Here is a 22,039-nt window from a genome sequence, read left to right as displayed (position 1 = left end):
TATTAGATTGACTACCAAGCTAAAGGTCTACAGAGCCTTTGTGCTGACATCATTGTTGTACACCTGTGAAACCTTGGACAGTCTAGCAGCACCATACCAGGAAACTGAATTGCTTCCATCTGAATTGTCTTAAGAATATTTGGAAGATCACCTGGAAAAATAAGGTACCATACACTGAGGTCCTTACTAGAACTAAACTGCTAAGCATTCAAACTCTTCCTCAAAGAGTGCAACTCTGATGGGCTGGCCATGTTGTCTGAAAACAAAACATATGCTTTCCAAAAAGACTGTTTTATGGATAACTCACACAGGGCAGGCATTCATATGGTGGTCAGAAGAAGTGACACAAAGACACTCTCAAGGTCTCTCTTAACTTTGGAATTGATTGTATGACATGGGAAACACTGGGACGGGACCGCTCAGCATGGCATAACCACATCAGAGAAGGCGCTGTGCTCTGTGAGCAAAGCAAACTGAAACAGCTCAAAGGAAATGCAGGATGTACAAATTTAGAGAATCCACCCCAAATGTTCACACGGATTATTTGTGCTCAACCTGTGGTAGAAAATTCTGAGCTTAGGGGCAGCTAGGTGGCGCAGTGAGTAAGAGTGCTGGCCCTGGAGTTGGGAGGACCTGTAATAGTAATGAAATTTAAAGATCCCCCTGTATCGGCTTGGTTTTTGGATTGATTGTGCTAAAACCCAGAGCCTGTGAATCCCACTTGTGGGATGGACTTGTTGATATGAAAAGAGAGGGCTGAACTGGGAGGAGCTGGTGACATGAATTTAGAGAGGCACAAGCAGAGAGAGAGGCAGAAGAATTTTTTGGAAGCAGTATCGTGGAGGCAGACAGATGGAGAGGATTGATGAGGGCCAGTTAGAGCTGCCCAGGACTTTTGAGAGTTGCCAGCCAGAGCTGCCAAGGACTGAGGAGACATGGCTGTGGTGCAGGTATTTTGTCTGTTTTGATGTTGTTTTGCCAGATTCATCCAGTGGTGAAGGACAGTGCTGTTGTTGCAGAGATGGTGGAACCTTGCTGTTGGTTCAGAGCTCCTGAGACTGTTCTGCAGACAGAGAGTGAATTGTGTGCCCTGGTGAAGGACAGTGCTGTTGTTGCAGAGGTCCTGGAACCTGGCTGTTGGTTCAGAAGCCCTAAAGAAGGATTTTTTTGTTGTATGTTTACAGAAATCCTGGGAGAGGGTTTTGCTAATGTTTTCAGGGGTCCTAGGACTGTTCTGCAGACAGAGAATGAATTAATGAGGACACTGGCAATGTATCTTGTGGCCTTGCTAAGCTTTGTCTCTCCAGGAACAAAGATTGCTGAGAACTTGCCTGGGGTCAAGATGAAGAAAAGATCTCTCTTTGGGTATTAAATGCTGTGCTTAAGCTTATTGTAACTCTGGGGTAGATGGCCTTTTCAATTGTGATCCAGGGGTGGGAAACTTTTGACTCTTTTGTGTCTGTGACTGACCAAATTAATGTACTTTGTTTATGATTGGAAAGTAATCTCCATTTGAGAAGAGGGACTTTGTGATTGACTAAATGAATATAATGTCCAGGGGTAGAGTAGTACTTGGAAATTATTGAATTATGCTTGGTGAGTGCTGTATTTTGAATTATGCTATATTTTGATTTTCTCTGTTCTTAATTTGTCACTGAATAAAATGGAGAGCAGCTATGCTGGTATTTTGAACCTTGGGAAGTTTCCTTTGTTTGGCATTACAGGCCCTGGGGTTGGTTCTGGCCTCAGATACTTAACACCCACACCAAAAAACTGGCCATTTAACCTTGGGCAAGTTACTTAGCCCCAGTTGCTTAAAAAAAAAAAAAAAAGAAAATTCTGAGCTTGTATTTGTCTCATCAGCCACAGTTGGACACATTGAAACTTGGCTCTAGAATAGTGATATCATTTTGGTTCTGTTCAAGAACAAAGGACAACGGCCAACCATATTCATGTATACGTGTGTGTATGTATGTGGGTATATATGCATACACATGTGTCTATGCATATACACACTTACATATCTACACATATATATGTAGGTATGTATATGTGTGTGTATAATGGATCACAAAGCACATTATAGACAGTATGATTAATCCCATTCACATTAAGCTAATTCCACAAGTCTTCACATGCTTGAAATAGACATCCCCCTTACCCACTAACAGGTTTGAGGCTCAATATTTATCCTCAAACTCATTTTAGTTCATCTGCTGAGATGGTTTACTGGGGCATGACTGCTGTGCATACTGTAGCTTCTTAGAACCATATATGAGAGCTGAGTGCCAAAGGTGCATGAGCAGCCCTGAAAAGGGCTTGGCAAGCCCTGCCACCAGAGGTGCTAGTATTCCTTGAGTGCCCCATATATTCTGTTACATCTTATAGTCTTAGAACATTGCCTTTGCCTCAGAAAAGTTGTCATTTAATTCCACATATGGCAAGTGTCAGAGGCAGGATTTGAAACCACATTTTCCTGACTCCAAGTTCCTCACTGTAGGACTTCATCTAATTACTTTTCACATTATCATTATTATAAAAGGAAATAGTATATTTAAAATGTCCTATCCCTGTTAACTTCTATTACTGTTGGAGAGTAACACTCCACTTTATCCCCTCTAACCATATAACCATATCTGTATAGATCAGGGATTTATAATCTGGAGTCAGGAATTATTTATCTATCTATCTATCTATCATCTATCATCTATCTATCTATCTATACAATATGTATATATTAATAACTTTTTCAATTTAATTAGTTTCCATTGTATTTTATTTTATATATTTAAAAATATTGTTCTGTGAAGGGTTCCCTAGGTTTTGCTAAATTGTCGGTGAGGTCTATTACACAAAAAAAGTTAAGAACCCTGGCCTAAGATGGTTTGGATGCAGCTTGTCTTGGAGACAGAGGAAAGATAGAATGATATGCAGAAACTTTGAATTTTCTCTTCTAAAAATGATATATACTTAGTCATGTAAAAAAAAAAACAGATTTTGATGTGCCTATTATCCCATCCATTGCTATAAAAACTTTATAGGAATAATCTATACACATGTATGGACAGGGTTAGAATCTACTACCCCAATTAATGCAAATAGAGGAGGTCCAGCTATAAGAATTGAATAAATCAATCAATCAAAGGTAATTACAATTTAATAAATTCTTAATTAATCTCTGCCAATGACCTTACTTCTTGTTGGAGGGAATGGTGATGGAGCATATTGAAAGGAACTTTGTTAGAAAAAAAAATGTGCTTTTACTTTTTGCCCCCAAGACAGGCCTTGAATATATTGGATACATGTGTGTTTGGATCCCTACCTTGCTTGACTGAATGAATTTGAATTATAATGTAATAAAAGAATTGATCCATAGTTCCAGATCAGTAAATAGTGCTGAGGCTCAGTTAGCCTACAGAGTGACTATATTACAAAATATTTTATGAAATTCTTCCACCCATGAAAAAACTATGCTTCTAAGCTGTCAAAGAACTAGAAATATTTTTTGGTTTCATATTTGCAAGTGAAATGTACCAGAGTGTGGCACATTGGAGTTGGAAAAATCAGTTCTTTAAGAAATAAAACACACAATCCTCCTTCCTTCTTTGTATGTATGAATATTTGTCGTTTTGCACGGCTTTTGTTATGTTTCATTTCTCAGTGTAATAGCTTGTGGCATACATTTGGATGACTTATCACATTGCCTACCATCTCGTTTTTAAAGAGAGGGGGGAGAGAAAGAGGGGGAAAGAGAGAGAGAGAAAGAGAGACACACCGACAGACAGACAGACAGAGAGAAAGAGAGAGAGAGAGAGAGAGAGAGAGAAAGAGAGAGAGAGAGAGAGAGAGAAAGAGAGAGAGAGAGAGAGAAACATCCTCTTTCTAACAAATGCTTTTAGTGTTGACATCTCCTTCTAGCCTCAAACTAAAAGGGACTTAAATGAGCCTTCTACAGCTTGCCCTTTCTCCAGAGGACATGCCTTTGTTTAACAGAGTAAAAAATAAAAACAGGGACGTGATGGATAAAGAGTTGAAGTGGCTAAGGGGCCTTTCCTTTTACCTTGTTCAAAAAATTTCTGCAAGGTTCTGGTCAATTCATGCTTACTCCCCCTATCCCTATTCCCCTTCCCCCCAACAAAATCTTTAGTCATGGTCAAAGCCTTTAGCTAGAGAACTGGTCTGCCTCCTCTAGAGCCTTAGCATTGGAGATAGGAGGAGGAGTTTCTTCATAGAAAATTTTACAGGCCCAACTCAGGTCCCTCTGAGGGACCTTTCTATAGCATATAGGATTCTAGGTCTTAGACTTAGGAGGGGTCAATCAATGAAACTGGTAAGAAATGAGTAGGAATGAGGGGCAGCCAGGTAGCACAGCGAGTAAGAGCACCGGCCCCAGTGTCAGGATGACCTGGGGAATCGAATCCAGGTTCAGACACTTAGCATCCACCCAGAAACACCTGGCCATGTAACCTTAAGCAAGTTACTTAACCCCAATTGCTTTTAAAAAAAAAAAAGAAATGAGTAGGAATGGGAATTAATGAAAATGCTGGAGCCAGAGAAGAAACTAGACCAGCACAGGAAGATAACTAGCCAGGTAGCATCAGAGCAAGTAAGTTATATACTCATAAATCCCCTGGAGAAGTTGGTGTCTTTGGACTGATGAATTGCTTCTTCAGCACCTATAACCAAACTCATTTTGGTTTTCAAAGGGCAAATGATTAACTGGAATGAGGAAGTCCCAGCTAATTACTGCAAAATTATAATCTCAGGGTTGATATTCTGACACCTGCCTCATATGACTAGATAATGGGCTTTCTCTGAGTATCAGATTATGATCAAGATTTTCTGAGTATCAGAATATGATCAGATTATTCCAAGCAATAGTGTTTAGCTTTATCTTCCTCACTTTTTTTCACTCCCTTATTAGAGCTGAAATAGGGTTTTAAAGTTTAGATAGCTATAGGATCAGAATTAACATCTTGAGGAAACCTTAGGAATCATATGATCCAAAATCATCTCCCCATTTTATTGATGAAGAATTGAGCCTCAGAGGAGTGAAATAGCATTAAAATAAGATCACATAAGTGATACTTAGTAGAGTCAAAAATGGAACTCAGTTCCTTTCATTCCAAGTCATTAGACTTGAGGTAGCATAATAGAAGGAGTGCTGGGCCTAGAGCCAGTAGAAATGATTTTAAATGCACCTCTGACACTTTGCAGTTGATGTTGTGGCCAAGTCACTTAACATTATGGTTTCAGTTTCTTTACATGCAAAATGGAAATAGGATATTTTCTCTTATCTACCTTACCTGGTTGTTGTGAGCATTTTTAAAAACCTTGAAAGTTTTGTAGACATGTGAGTTACTGCTATTTCCATAAAGAAGCAAGGCAGTGGGGGGTGGAGCCAAGATGGCTCCATAACCACCTCAAATACCTACAAAAATGACTCTAAACAAACTTTAGGGCTACAGAATCCACAAAGTGACAGAGAGAAACAAACCTCCTGCTGAAGACAGCCCAGCAGGCAGACAGGAAGGGTTCATCACAGTCTGCTGGGAGCCCAACCCAGCCCCACATGGTTCCACAGTTTTAGCTTCAGGGCAGCCATGACTAGCCCTGGCTGGAGGGACTTCAGGACAGTGGATCACCAACAGCTATGGTGGTTTCCAGAATTATTAACCCATAAATGCCAAAGACAAAGTGAGAAGTGACTGTGGACTTTGTGGGAACAGGGGGTCCAGGAGTGTGGTTCAGCCTCTGCCCCTGGGGTGAGAAGAGGCTGAGGTACAGCAGCTGCCACCCTGTGGTTGCTTCAGAGCTCCTGGCCTGCAATTTTAGGGGGACCAAGCAACCATTCTGAGGGGTAATTTCTCTTGCTTTAACCTGCATGAATCTTAAATGCTATATAGAGTGGAGGTCCTGGGGTGCATGACCAGTGTGCCAGAGCCAGTGGAGGCTTCTGAGAGGGCACTCAGATAATAGCTCCAGCAGCTAAGAAAACTCCAGCAATTTGGTACAAAGCTTTCCTCTCTGGAAGCAGAGTTCTACTGTGGCAAAAAGCTCAAAAGTCAAGTAACTGAGTGGCAACATAAGCAAGCAAAGGAAGCAAAGCAAGCACAGCAGTCTGACTTTAGATTCCTATTTGGGGGACAAAAAGGATCAAAGCATGGAACAGGAGGAAGACAATGAAGTCAGAACTCCTGCACCAAAAGCTTCTAAGAAAAATATGAATTGGTTACAGGCCATAGAGGAGCTTAAGGATTTTGAAAACCAAATAAGAGAAGTGGAGGAAAAATTGGGAAGAGAAATGACAATGATGCAAGAAAATCATGAAAAGACACTCAACATCCTGACTGAAAAACAAAACACCTTAAAAAATAGACTAACACAAATGTCAAAAGGGGCTCAAGGAGGAGAATGTCTTAAAAAGCAGAATTTGTCAGATGGAAAAAAGAATTTAAAAAGTTCACTGAAGAGAATAATTCCTTCAGAATTAGATTGGAGCAAATGGAAACTAGTAACTTTATGAGAAATCAAGATACTATTAAGCAGATCCAAACAAATGGAAAAAAAAAACAGAAGGTAATGTGAAATATCTCATGGGAAAAATCACTGACCTGGAAAATAGATCTAGGAGAGATAATTTAAAAATTATTGGACTACCTGAAAGCCATGATCAAACAAAGAACCTAGAAATTATCCTTCAAGAAATTCTCAAGGAAAATTGCCCTGGTGTTTTAGAACCAGAGGGCAAAATAGAGGTTGAAAGTATCCACCAATCACCTCCTGAAAAAGATCCCGAAAAGAAAATCCCTAGGAATATTATAGCAAGGTTCCAGAAATCACATATTTGGGAGAAAATATTACAAGCAGGCAAGAAGAAATAATTTGAATATTGTGGAAACACAATCAGGATAACACAGGATCTGGCAGCTTCTACATTGAGGGATTGAAGGACTTGGAATATGATATTCTGGAGGTTAAAGGAGCTGGGATTAAAGCCAAGAATCACCTACCCAGCAAAACTGAATATCATATTTCAGGTGAAAATACAGTCATTCAATGAAATAGAGAACTTTCAAGCATTCTTGCTGAAAAAACCAGAATTGAATAGAAAATTTGACATTCAGATACAAGAAGCAAGAAAAGCATGAGAAGGTAAACAGGGAAAAGAAATCATAAGGAACTTATTGAAGTCAAACTATTTACATTCTTACATGGAAAAATGATAATTGTAAGTTATGAAACTTTTCTCAGTATGAGAATGGTTGAAGGGAATATAAATATATATGTATGTATACATACATATATGTCTATATAGGAAGGTATAACAGCATATGAATACCTATGTGAGTGTGTGTGTATATGTGTACAGGTATACATAGATAGAGGGCACAGGACCAATTGAATAGGAAGGGATGATACTTAAAAGGTGAAATTGAGAGGTGAGAGAGGAACATAATGAGAGGAGATGGGGAGAGACAGAATGGGGAAAATTATCTCATATAAAAGAGACAAGGGAAAACTGTTACAATGGAGGGGAAGAACAGTAAGGCAAAAGGGAATGAGTCAACCTTACTCCCATTGAATTTGGCTTAGGGAGGGAATGACAGACACACTAAATAAGGTATCTCACCCTATAGGAGAGTAAGGGGAAGGGGATGAGAGTGGGGATGATGGAAGGGAGGGCAGGTTGGAGGGTAGGGAAGTTGGGAGCACACACTTTTGAAAAGGGACAGGGTCAAAGTAGAGAATAGAACAAGTGGGGATCAGGATACTATGGAGGGAAATACAGTCAGTTTTCCACAATATATCCACTATGAAAATGTTTTGCATAGCTACACATGTACAACCTGTATTGAAGTGCTTATCTTCCCAATAAGGGTGGGTGATGAGGGAGGAAGGTAAAGAATCTAGAATTGAAAGTTTTAAAATCAGATGTTTAAATATTTATATTTTACATGTATCTGGGAAATAAGATATACAGGCACTGGGGCATAGAAATCCATCTTGCCTTACTGGAAAGTCAGAAGGGGGAACGGGGAAGCATATAGGAGAGAGCAGATTGGGAGAGGGGGTATACAGTGGGGATTACTCTTTTGAGGTGGTTGGGTAGTGGAAAGACAGGGAGAAAATTTGTAACTCAAAATCTTGTGGAAATGAATGATGTAAACTAAAAAAAACTATAAAATTTAATTCAAAAAAAGAAGGAGCACAGCAGCTTTCCCAAGACCTCACTCCTAGACTCAGACAGTGGCAGAGCTGGGAAGATACCCCATCTTTAGTCTAATTGACTTTCTATTATGTTGGACTTGGCACCAAAGGACACAAATTAAACAAAGGAAATCCTCAGAGAAAATGGGAAAATGCTGCAGTTTTAAAGATGTGAGGAGAATGGAGATTGTAAATATATTTTAATTTGGCTTTAATTCCTTGAAAATTTCAAGAATGTCATAACAAAGGGATAGTTAATGAGTAAGGAAGCAGTGAACAAGAAAAAGCTACATGACTTCATCAAGAACAGATCACTCCAGACTCACCTTATTTCCTCTTTTGACAGGGTTATTAGTCTGGTATAATCTGGAGAAAATTGTAGAAATAGTTAACAAGAATTCAGAAAATTATTTGTCAAAATCTTGTGGAAAAATAAAATATTAGACTTCAGATTTAGTTTGATTATGGCAGAATGCAGTAGAATTGTCATGTCCTTAGTCTTTCAAATGTCTCTCAACTTATTCTTTTAAGCTTCTTGGTCTCCCATATCAAAGTGCTGCCTTATATTCGGTTTGCAATTCACTAACAATCTCACACTTTCTTCGAACATGTGTCTCACCATGCTATCCTCACCTTCTCCATCTAGCACAGACCCTGGCACATGGTAAGCAGTTAATAAACATTTATTTATTGATGATTGTTTTAGAGTCAAGCTTTTCAAATCCAAGTTTCAGACTTTGAATTTGTCCCTTTCCATTTCATCTTTCTGGCACCATAACAATTGTTTGGTGTGTCAAGACCTTTGAAAACTCTTACTACATTTTTGAGTGTGTTAATTTCCTCCCAATAATATATCATCTAAAAGTTTGATAGTTTTGCTAACTATGTCTTATCTGAACATTGATTTAAAATGTTATATGACGCAAGGAGACACACAGATCCCTGAAGCACACAACTGGAGAGCTCCTCCCAAGTTAACATCAAATTTCTGACTACTCTCTGGGTCAGTTGATGAAACCACTTCCAAGTTCACTCTAAACCAGTTGGTTCTGAATGTCATCACAGGAGATACTTCAGTATTTCTATTCTCTTCTGTTTTATCAGGAGTTATATCAGGAGTGCTAGAGTGTTCTCTATTTCATTAAGTCTATTCAACTGCTCCCCTATTTGGAAAATGTGCAGTCATTCTGAATCTCACTCTGTTCTTCTAGCCACATGATGAAGATAAAACCTATTGGCTGGCTATGTAGACAGAGCTAGGGATGCAATCTAACAGCTACCAGTCAGGGCCTAGCTCTTGCTCTTACCCTTTCCTGCCTGTCTGCATTCAGGTGAGAGAGATAATGGGGTAAGTGGAGAGGCTTTCTGCATCTGAGGGCAATATGGGGACCATGAATATGGTCTCTGTGCTCTGAGGTTGTTATTTCCTTCTTTAGGTGAAGAAAATTGGTGGTAGTTATGATAATGTGAGTTTTGAAAATTCAAGAGAGAGAGACACCAGAAGTCTGGGAGAACAGTTCATGTTGAGATCTCTATACGCTGACTGGTAGGAAGGACAAGTCCAAATGTCTCATCCACTTCAACAATAGAAGAGATGCCACATTTGGAAGCGAACTCAGTGGGACCAATGCTATAGATAAACTATGTTAAGTTTGAGCCAACTCTCCTCAGGGACATAAGGGGTCCTGTGGGTGTTGGGAGGAAATATAGGTACTTCTCTCCTTGCTAAAGCATTGAAGTAAATTGTCAGTCTTTTTAAAAATTTTATTAGACTCATTGTGACCCCATTTTGTTTTTTGTTTTTTCAAATATACTAGAGTGGTTTGCCATTTCCTTCTCCAGTTCATTTTACAGATGAGGAAACTGAAGAAAACTGGCTTAAGTGACTTGTCCAGGGTCATACAGATAGTAATTGTCTGAGGTTGGATTTGAGCCCACAAAGACAAGTCTTCCTGACTCCAGGTCTGGGATTCTATCCACTTTGAAACCTAGCTGAAGTAAATATCCCTTGGTAAAAACTAACTTATGTTAGCTGGTTAAATGGAAGCAGCATAATAAATAAAAGCAGTTCAGTGTACAGTAAAGAGATGGGGGGGGGGGAGGAACCCACAAGAATGGGTCTTAAGTTGATAGTAGTAGAGTAAAACACACCCAAAATCACAAGCGCATACCTAGAAGACTAAGGTGGAGATAAAATTGACAACTCTGGGAGACTGAAATTCAGGGTATTGCTACTCTGAAATTAAAGGTTCTCCTCACTTTAAGTAAATTCAATACTTGATAATGTGTTTATATAATAAATGAATTTTAAAAATCAAAGATCTTCATTATAAGACTCTTCACCTTGCAAAGTAGGTCATTATAGGATTCTTTTAGGTGGTGAATTCCATAGAAAACAATCTGATTTAGATATACCTTTTTCATTAAAATATCTTTTTTGGAAAGAATGAAAAATAATAAAGGTGGACACTGTACAGTTATAAAGACTTAAGCATGTACTAAAAAAAACCAACCATGAGAAAATGTGATTTTCTCCCTTCTTTTTTAGCAGTTGGAAACTATGACTGTAGAGCTTTGCACATACTGTCAGATTTGATTTGTTGCTTACTCTTACTAAACCTCTGCCTCTCACTCTCTAAGTCTCTGGGACTCATTGTCTTTTTTCTCTCTATGCTTCTCTGTATGTCTCTCTGTCTCTCTTTGTCTCTGTATCTTCCTTTGTCTCTGTCTATTTATCTGCTCACTTCTCCCTCATTCTCTTTCAGAGGTTGACTATCTGAGTACCTGAGGTAGAGGATGGGGGAAGGAGTGCACACATACACACACACACACACACACACACACAAGGGCACGCATATGCATGCACACATGCACATACATGCACACATACACATTTCTTATCTATGTATTATATCTATATTGTATTGTTAATTAAAATTCATTTTCTAAATAAAACTGAACTAGTAAAGTCATGATTTGTCTCAAAACTATGGTAACTGTGAATCAAATAAAAGTAGTCTTTAATATTCCTTCACTATCTCCTGACTATGAGCCATGATTGATCAGAGATGTTAAAGCCTTGAAGAAAAAATTCTGGGGGAAAAGTTTTATTTATTTTCTCTTAGGAATTATTTTTATTTTGTTTCCTGTCAAGAACAGAAATATTTTGACATGATATTTTTAGAAAGATGAATAAAATTTTTAAGGTAAGGACTCATGTATACCTATTCAACTTTTTTTATCTAAAATTATTTCTAGAAAACTATGCAAAAGGAAAATTCACGTACCATAAAGCTATCTATAGTATCAAATTATTCTTCTCATAGTAACTGAGGACAAATAGCAAACATGAAATCTCACATGAAAAGGCATGATTCATTTCTTCTTTGTGGAAGTCACACTATCTATCCCTTACTAACTCTAAGACTATGAGTGACTCACCAAATCTCAGCTCCCCCATCTGTACAGTGAGACTAATTGCATTGAGTTGAATACATAATGAGATTATTGTGAAATTTTTTAAAAAGTTCTTTGCCAAATTTGTGAATATGGAAGATTAGTAATGGGGTGTGGGGGGGGACCTGGGAGAGATCTTCAAAGATACAGAGTTATTTACCATTTACTCTGAGATGGAGCAAAGGCTGCCACTCCTCTCTGACTTGGTAAATGATCAGTTTCAGAAAAAAATATTATTAAAGCATAATATTTTTTTCTATGCATGATATTTTCAAAAGTCAAAGAAAATAAAAACTTCCTTTAGACTTATGATTTCATAAATATGATACTGTCCAAAGGATGTGAGGAGACTTTCAAAATGACAGTGCATATAAAACAGGATGATTATAGGAACCCAAAACTAGCTAAAAGAAATAGATAAATAGATACACCAGGCACCTGTGGTGAGTTAATCTCTATTTGAGAACTGAGTTTATCTTTAAACTTCTTGGTAGTTGGGGCAGCTAGGTGGCACAGTGAGTAAAGCGCCGGCCCTGGAGTCGAGAGGACCTGAGTTCGGTTCAGGCCTTAGATGCTTAACACCCACACAAAACAACTAGTGGTGTAACCTTGGGCAAGTTACTTAACCCCAATAGCCTTCCAAAAAAAAAGCAAAAAAAAAACTTCTTGGTAGTTAAGAGGAAGGTGGAAACATGTTGAGTTATATAATTCTCTCTGGCTGATTGAAGAAGAAACAAGTTCATCTGGAAAGATAAATATTTCTAGCTTTGAATCATAGGTGGAATTTTTAATGCAGAGCCTTACAGTAATGAGATTGAGTACTGTAATGGATAAAAACATTTTATAAATTATCTTTTTAAAATTTTTGTTTTCATTTCCAAATTCTTTCTCTCCCTCCCTCCCACCCTCCCCCATGCATTGAGAAGAAAAACAATACAATATCCATTATACATGTGAGCTCATGCAAAACATATTTCCATGTTAGCTCTGTTTATAAATGATGTTTTGAAAAGATACACATTCTTCAGAGGAAGGGCTCATGTTGACCTGCTCAAAAATCTGAGGGTATTAACAAAACCACTTATATGAGGAGCTCGTACAATGTAGTTCATAAAGTTTTGGTCATCTAACAGTCCAGTACAAGAGAATAAAAATCTAGAGAAAAGAATGATTGGTTAGCACACCTAATGAACTGTCTCTCAAAAAACAAGTTGTTTTTTTTTTTTTTTACAAGGAATCATGTCAAGGCTAAATCCTCTGAGTGAGCCTTCCTCTAGAATAGATATTTTGTGCCACTGGTTAAGAGGGCTTCCTAAGTTTTCAATTCCAGACTGTACATGACAGAGTTGACATTCTCTAGCTAATATTTAGGGATCCAGGTAATACAAGCACTCTTGTTTAGAGGGAGAACCAGACCAGTTCTTGTAGAAAAGTGAGCTTGGGAGTAGGAGTGAGGAAATGGGGGCCATAAGAAATTGAATAGGGGAATAATAAAACTGTGTAGCAAAACTTGCATGGGAGGAATGGGAATATGCTTTGAGAGTTGACTAAAAAACAGATGAACTTCACAAGAAACAGCCTCAGCTGAGGATCTTGAAAGTACTGGGGTGTGCAAAGAGCTTTATACTTTGAGAGCATGGGATCATGGATTTTGAGTTGGAAGGGACCTTGGACTATATCCTCCACATTTATGAATAAGAATGCTGAACGCTTAGAGAAGTTAAGTGATCTGTCCAAACACACATAGGAAACAAGTAGCAGTGCCAGGATTTAAGTCCAGCTGCTCTGATTCCAGGTTCATCACTCTTTTCATTGTGTCACATTTGGCTTCTGAATAATTGACATATCCCTTGATTGCCTTAGAACCCAGAATGAGAATCATCAAGGAAAATGGGCCAGTAGCAGGGAGAGAGAGGAAATTGCTCCCACCTTGGCTATATGTGAATGAGGTCAACTTTAAATTTTGATGACATTCAAATTGTGCCTGCAAAGATCTACAAAATAAAGAGTTAAACCTGATGGCCTCTTATATCCTTCCTAAATCTATTCTATTGATTTCTGTGCTGATCCTGGTAAGCCTTCTATATCAATATCAATCAAGAAGTATTTATTAAGCACCAACTATATTCCAGGCATTGATTATGAAATAAATATAACTCTTAGAACTTGATGTAGAGAAGGTATGCAACACAGAATTTCCTCAGATATTTGATTCAAAAATCCATACAGAATTGGTCAAACTTATTTCCTAAAACAAAGTGCCCCAAGATAGAAAAGGGATGATGACCTTGGTTCTAATCAAACAAGTTACATGACTGTTAGGAAGTCATTTCCCTAATTTTTGGTTTATTTCTCTCATCTGCTATGTGTGAGGGGGGAGATGCTTCATAAGAAAATGAGTCTGATGAGAAAAAGTTCCACACTGGCAAAAGTTGCATTTATTGTTATGGATTTATTTTTTCTCTCCATTTTTTTAACATCACAAAATTATAATATCCTGATACTTTTCCCCTGGTTCCTAACTAAACCTGTCCCTGAGAAAAGATTTAAAATCCTATGGTGCTCTGGACTAACAACAGCTTAACTCTCATTCCTTTTACAGGGGCATTCATATTTTAACAGCTATAGAAGCCTGAAGCTAGAAGAATGAAGCTGCAGGTGAAAATTCAAGAATAAGTAAAGTATTTAGGGAAAATAATGGGACCAGTTCAATTCAATTTAATAAAAACTTACTGTATTAAGCCCTTATTTTCTGAAACACACCATGAGAGATGCTAAGGACAAAGATGCGAAAATGAAACAAGGTCTACCCTCAAAGACCTCACCTCCTACTGGGGGTGGAAGTTGGGATGAGGAGGGCAACAGCAGGTTCACAGGTAAGGAAACACAATGTGTATGCAAGGTAATAACAAAGCAACAACAAGCCAACTGGGGTGATCAGGAAAAGCCATGTGTCAGCATGGCTCCTCAGCTATAGTGTAAGTTCTGGGAGATGAAGGTGAGGAAGCAGCACATTCCATGCACAAAGGACCATTGAACAAAAAGGCAATGAAATGGGAATGGAATGCTACATACAAGAAAGATCTCATGGGCCAATTTGATTGGTATACAGTGTGCATGAGAGGACAAGAAGTGGGATAATAGAAAATAAGACTGGAAAGAGTTGTGTGGTGAAATGTTTTAAATGCCCAGTTGAGGATTTTGCATTTTGTCTTAGAAATGATAGGGAACAACTAAAGATTGTTGAATAGTAGTCAGAGCCATGTTTAGGTATATCAACTTGGTAGCTATGTAGAAAATTTATTGAAGGGGAGTAAGCCTGGTGGTGGGGAGACCAATTAGTTGGAGGTAATCATAATAGATTATCCTAACAGAATATCAAGAGAAAATGAAGCCCTGACTTTGGTTGTGGTAACATTAATAATAATGATGATTTTAATTTAATTTTTTCAATTATTAAACATTTATTTTTTTCTTCCATTTCTCCCTACCAACTGAAAAGGAAGGAAAAAAGGGAGAGAGAGAGAGAGAGAGAGAGAGAGAGAGAGAAAGAGAGAGAGAGAGAGAGAGAGAGAGAAAGATGGGGGGGAAGAGAGCTCTGTATCATATAAGTATGGTAAACAATGATCCATATTGGTCATGTTCAAAAATGAATTTCTTATTCTTCATATTAATACATTATCTCTGTGCCGTGTAGTTAATAATAACAGCTATCATTTATGTAGCACTTTTAAGATCTGCAAAGCTTTTTAAATGTTTTTTTTAAGTCTCATAACAACCTTGTGAAGTATATATGTATTATTAGCTGCTTTTTTCAAATGAGGGAACTGAAGCTGAAGGATGGTAATTGACTTCCCCTAGGTCACACAATTTGGGTCTTCTTGACATCCAATCCAACACTTCATTATGCTACCTAGTCAATGTACCATGTAGATAATCTCCCATTTCATCTTTGTGGAAGATAGGCTTTTAGAACAAGTCTACTTTGCTTAGAATTTTTGATGAATAAAACTTTGGAAATCATTGTCTAAACATCAAACACAGTGTAGATGAGAGAGGAAAAGTCTGGGGGAGAAGATCCTCGTTATTGTTAATAACTCACATTTGGACAACACTTTGCTCATAATGACTCTGTGGTATTGGTAACTATTATAAATATTAGCACCCTTATCTTACAGATATCGGGGACATTGACTGACAGTCCCACAGCTAGTCAATATCAGAGATGGGTCCATATCATTTAGGCTGATGGTAGTTGAAAGATATAAGGATTCAAGGAAAACTTAACTAGATGCTAAATCCAATCATCTGCAATTCTTTAAATTTAATGTGTGGAGTCCAGGTTTCTGAATGAATTAGAAAAATTATGTGGGTAGTGACTTCCCCAGTGAGTAAAACCTTCTTGCAGTGTCTTGGAGCCTTTCAAAGTTTAGGCCCAGTGGAATATCACAGCCTGTGCTCAGAGATATGCACACTTTGTTCCTCAGTCTCATATCCCTTAGGGAAATATGACTATGCTAGTGGAGTATGAAGCACAATTAATGTGAATTTATAAGCCTAGTGTACAGCAGCTTACCCATTTTTAGGAAGTTTTCATTGTTACCAGGGGTTTAGCACTATACCAACAAATTTGAACAAATATGTCCCTCTTCATTTTTCATTTCTAAGTTCTGGAAAGAATATTGGCTCCTTCCTCTTCTGCTCCAATCTCATTTATTCTCTCATACTTCTTGGATGGACAATGTTTCAGTCTGTTTCTGAGTATAATCTCTGGATCCAGCTTGACCATCACACATTTCTGCTTCAGATTCTCCCCAGATCTGCTAGGTTGGGCAGTTCTATACACCAAGAATTCTGCCCTATTCTTTCACAGAGAATAATTATATGGAGTGGAAAAAAAAGAAACACATTTCAACAGTTCTCCTGACAGCAAGAAAAACAACTGAGTCATGCTAATTACAGAGTTTGAAACATGCCAGCTTTCTTGCCATCAGCACAAATACATTTTCAAATTAATCCTTTGAAGCTGTCAATAGCAGTTGACGAGTGTTTTAGAAATTAATTATGAGAACATTTTTTCTTCTCTCTACTACTTTATTTCCAGAAGCTATTACAAAATCATGATGCTCTTGGGTTTTAAAACACAGGACAGTTTCCAGAAGGAGAAATAACACTAGCCCCTCCCTCTATGCAATAAGGAACCTTTCCTTCCTAGTGGTGGTGATCTTATTGATTTTATTACAAACTGTGTCACATTGTAAACCTGCAAAGACTCAGGTGATTATTCCCCTAGAGATGGGAATATAAGCCATAATTCATCAAAGCAGGTAGAATCTTTCAAATGTGGAAACTTTCCTGGATCTCCTCTCCATACCCAACAGTTAAAAGTCCTTTGTCCTCAGTGCCTTGTACATAATGGGGGCTTAATAAATACTTATTGACAGATTGATTTTCACCTCCTTTTCCTGTCGATTTCTTACCAAAACTACCCTTTTATGTTGTCATCCTAGTTAGTTTCTAGATTGCCTAATGGACTATTGACACTCCTCCTCTTGCCTCTACAGCAGTGGGAAGATGCGTCAACATTACTTTCTAGGGTCTACAAGGTATAGGGTCAGGGAAGGATATTGGTGTTTTCTTTTTCCTTTTTCTCTCTGGATAGATGCCCTGCACAGACTGTCATAAGAAATCCTCGAGGACCTGGGGTAACCTGACCCTGAATTCTGATGTGTCATGAATGGCAAATAGCTCTCCCCAAGCTTTTTTGTGAGTTAAGTGTGAATCAGAGACATATGGAGTAGATTTTCCCTTGGTTTGCGTGTCAGTTTAAAAAGTTGTGGGGAGAGTAGAGGAAGAGCTTTGCAAAATGTGTTTGAGGTTTTGTTAAACTGAAAACATTTCAGAAATAGTTGGAGATGTGAAATGCCCTTGGGCTCTTCATCCCAAACATTCGCTGTGGTGTCTCAGTCACTGGACAATTTTTTTTCTCTCCTCAGAAAATAAAATTTCTTAAAAATACTAGAGTATTTCCAGACTTCCAGGCTGAATTGACAAGGTTCATATTGTTTTCCAGTTCTTCATGAGATGATCTGCAGAATACCTAGGAAGTTAGGTCACGCATATGTTATTTCTATCTCCACTTTATGGATCAGAAATGGAAATCTCACAGCTGCAATTCCATTTTCTGGTCTTGGATGGACTCTTCTGACTGTGCTTTCAAATTAAAATAAGACAAGAGAAAACAAACAAATAGCGTCATAAGGGACCTGAGAGCTCATCTTGTTGGATTCCCTTGCCTATACAACATGTCTTACACTTCTCCCTTTCTCTTCATTCTTATGGCCACCAGCCCTAGTTTAGGAATTTATCACCTCTTATCCAGACTACGCCTCCTAATTGGTCTTCATGCATTGCATCTTTCTCTTCTCTAATCTATCAATAAATAAATAAGCATTTATTAAGTGCCCACTATGTGCCAAGTAGTAGTGATAGAGAGTACACTTATTATTTCATTGATAGAGGGAATTCCTTGAGAAGGAGATCCATTCTGCCAAAGAAAGTCAACCTCTCCTTTACAATTTATAGTCCTACAGAGTTACCTAGACATTCACTGAAAGCTAAATGACTTGCCCAGGATTATACAGCCCATATATGTCGAAGGTAGGGCTTGAACTGGGGTCTTCCTGTGTTCACAGTAAACTCTCTAACTGTTCAATCAATCAATAAACACTATTAAGTGCCTATTATGTTCTAGGCACTGTAATAAATGCTAAGGATAGAAGAAGATGCAAAAGATAATCCCTGATCTCAAGAAGCTTTCAATGAAGGAAACAACAAGCAAAAAAAATATACACATACATATACATACACATACCCATATATATATGTATGTGTATGTGCGTGTGTGTGAGTGTGTATAAAAGCACTGGAATTAAGAGGGAATGACAAAGGTTTCCTGTAAAACCTGGAATTTTATTTGTTACTTAAAGGAAGCCAGGTAGGTCAGTAGTTGGAGCAGAGGAGGAAGAACATTGAGGGCTGGGGGACAATCAGGAAAAATGCTTGTAACTGAGTTATGGAGTGTCTTGTTTGTTGAGCAGCCAGAAGACCAGTATCACTGGATTGAAGAATCATGTTGGAGAGTAAGGTCTAAGAAGATTAGAAAGGTAAGAGGGGGCTAGGACATGAAGGGCTTTGAATGTCAGAGCATTTTACATTTGTTTCTAGTGGTTATAGGGAGCTACTGGAGTCTATTGAGTATGAGAGGAGAGGAAGTTGAAATAATTGAACCTATACTTTAGGGAAATCATTTTAGTGGTTGAATGGAGGATGGAATGGAGTGGGGAGAGACTTGAGGCAGGCAGACTCACTAGCATGTTACTGCATTACTCAAGATGTAAGGTGATGAGGACCTGTGCCTGAGTGGTGGCAGTGTCAGAGGAGAGAAAGGGGTACAACTGAGAAATGTTGCAAAGGTGAAATTGACAGGCCTTGATAACAGATTGCATATGGTAAGGTGTGTGTGTGTGTGTGTTTGTTTGTGTGTGTGTGTGTGTGTGTGTAAGAATAAAGGATTACTCCTAGGTTGTGAGTCTGGGGAAAGGGAGGATGGTGCTGCCTTTTATAGTAATAGAGAAAGTAGGGTGGGAAGACGGTTTAGGGGAAAAGATAATGAGCTCTGTTTTAGATCTATTGAATTTAAGATGGATAGATTCTCCAGTTTGAGAAGTAGGAGAGATAGAAAAGAAGACCTGGGACAGAATTCTGAGAGACACCTATAGTTAGAGTGTGTGATATGGATGAAGATCCATCAAAGGAGACAGAGAAGGAGTGGTAAGACACAAAGGAGACAGAGACATATAGGTAAGGAGGAAAAGCAGGAGAGAGTGGTGTACTTAAAACCTAGAGGAAAGAGAGTATCAAGGAGGACAGAATGAACCACAATGTCAAAGGGTAGAGAGAGGTCACGGAGAATGATTACTGAGAAAAGGACACTGGATTTGTAGCTAAGAGATCATTAGTATTTTAGGAGAGAACAGTTTCAGTGGAATGATAATTGTTGTAATCCATGTCATAAGGGGTTAAGAAAAGAGTGAGAGGAGAGAAAATGAAGGCACACATATAGATGAGCTTTTCAAGGTCCTTAGCTACAAAGAGTAGAAAAGAAATAAGACCATAGTTAGTGGGGGTGAGAGGATCAAGTGAGGGTTTTTTTTCAGGATAGAGAAGACAGTTGCATGTTTGTAGGCAGAAGGAAATGAGCCAGTGAAAAGGGAGAGATTGAGATTAAGTGAAGGAATGGGGATGATAAAGGGGCCATTGTGTCATATGCCATACAGGCCCTGTTCTCAAGGAGCTTAAATTCTATCTTCATAGAGTTGCCAAAGTGAAATTCCTAAAAACACATATTTGACTGTGTCACTTCCCTTCTCAAGAAAGTCCAGTAATTCCCAGCTACCTCTGAGATTGAAACTTCTCAGGTTGGCATTTAAAGCCCTTCATAACAGGATTACAGCCTGCTTTTCCAATCTTCCTTTGCATAGCTTCTTCTTTTCATGCACTTGTCAGTCCAGTCTGTCCTCCTTGCTGTTCCTCACATAAAAAGTTCCACCTCCTACTTCCACAGCTTTGCATAGGTTGCCTGTCCCCCATGCCCATGGTGTATTCTTTTCTTACCTCTTCCTCTTATAATCCCTAATTTTCTTCAAAGTTCAACTCAGGTACTAATTGCTATAGGAAGCCTTTCCAGATCCCACAATTACTAGTGCCTCCACCTCAAAAAGTCCTTATATGTAATACACACACACTCATGTATGTGTATACCACATACATGTATATATGGTGTATATATGCATATGCTATATACATATATATGTACACATCTATGCATGTTGTGTACATATATATGCAACTTGCATATACATAGGTATGAAATATATCCTGTATATAATGTATACATATACACATATATGTTACACATGTTTTATATATGTCCAAATATGTACTTATCTCCTCTAGTAGAAAAGAAGCTCCTTGAATGTGGGGAAGAAATTAATTTTCACCTTTGTTTTCTAGCCTAGTGCCTAGTGCATAGTAGCCACTTAATAACTGCATTTTGATTGATTGATTGATTGAATGAATGAATGAATGAATGTATGAATGTCTCTTGAAGCTTTCATGAAGAAGTCATCCTATCCCTGCCTGAATAGTCCTAGTGATAAGGAATTCTACCTACCAAGTTCCTCAGCCTTTCCAATGAAGGTCCCACCGTCTGTAGGAGAATATGAGTGGAATCACTATAAACATGAGCAGAAAGCAGAATATAGGTTAAAAAGCCTTTCGAGGGCACAAAAACTGGTTGATTGTATAAGTGTGCTACATGTTATCTGACATAAACTTATCCTGAACAAGTTAATCTGCTGGGTATGTACATAACTATGGAATTAAGCCAGAACCATATATTTTAATTCAACATTCTTTAGGAATCAGGTATATGCAAGAAGCTTTGTTAAGTTCTGGACTTCCAAGGACAATAAATGTGTTTATATGTGTATATACATGTATGTGTATGTATATATGCCTCTGTGTATATTTGTATGTGTGTATATATGTATATGCACGTATATATGTATAGGCATATATACATACACATGCATATATCTCTATCTACATATATCCATACACACTATACATACATATATACATACATACACACATATAAAAGGATAAGCAAAGTGTCCTTAAAGAGTTTACATTCTACTGGGTGATACAAAATATAAAGGTCAATGCAAATGATGTGAGAGGTAAGCAGCTATTATGAAGTTAGAGGGTCAGAAAGGCTCCCTATAGAAAGTGGCAGCTGAATTAAGCCTTGAAGGAAGATAAGAATTCTAAGAAGCATGGCTGATGAGGGAGTTCCTTTCAAGCAATGGGGACAACCTTTATGAAGACACAGAGGTGGGATATGAAGTTCTGGGAACAGCAAATGGCCAAACTGTGTGGAATAATGAATGCATGGAGGGAATAGGTCTTTAAAATGTAGAATGTGAAGGGCATGAAATAGAAAGGGCTCAGTTGTTAGTCATTTAACAAGTATTCATTAAGCTCTCATTATGTTCCAGGTATTGTACTAAGTGCTGGGGATTCAACAAAAGGCAAAAACAAGATCTACCATCAGGAACAACATGCAAGAAACAATGTTCATACAAGAAATATATAAAGCTGATAGTAAGTACCTCAGAAGAAAAGACATTAGCAATGGGGTGGGGCGACTGGGAGAAAGCCTTCTACACAAAGTAAGATGTGAGATAAATCTTTTTTTTTTAAAGCAATTGGGGTTAAGTAACTTGCTCAAGGTTACACACCCAGTTAT

At 38.1% G+C, this 22,039-nt stretch overlaps 1 long non-coding RNA gene across 2 annotated transcripts in view; it reads left to right on the top strand.

Moving 5' to 3' along the window:
* Positions 1 to 22,039, top strand: part of LOC138151932 (uncharacterized) — a 215,631-nt gene that overhangs the window by 187,271 nt on the left and 6,321 nt on the right. For both annotated transcript variants that reach the window (XR_011165968.1, XR_011165969.1), the window contains exons 2-3: positions 14,270 to 14,543; positions 21,789 to 21,894. This is a non-coding gene — a long non-coding RNA (uncharacterized lncRNA). The remainder of the gene's footprint in view (positions 1 to 14,269; positions 14,544 to 21,788; positions 21,895 to 22,039) is intronic.

Source organism: Petaurus breviceps, unplaced genomic scaffold (assembly GCF_028583685.1).
Source record: "Petaurus breviceps papuanus isolate PSGF00001 unplaced genomic scaffold, PetGlider_PUasm1.0 90919, whole genome shotgun sequence".
In the NCBI taxonomy this organism is placed as follows: domain Eukaryota; kingdom Metazoa; phylum Chordata; class Mammalia; order Diprotodontia; family Petauridae; genus Petaurus; species Petaurus breviceps.
Note: the sequence above shows the minus strand (reverse complement) of the source record. Positions and strands in the feature narration are given on the sequence as shown.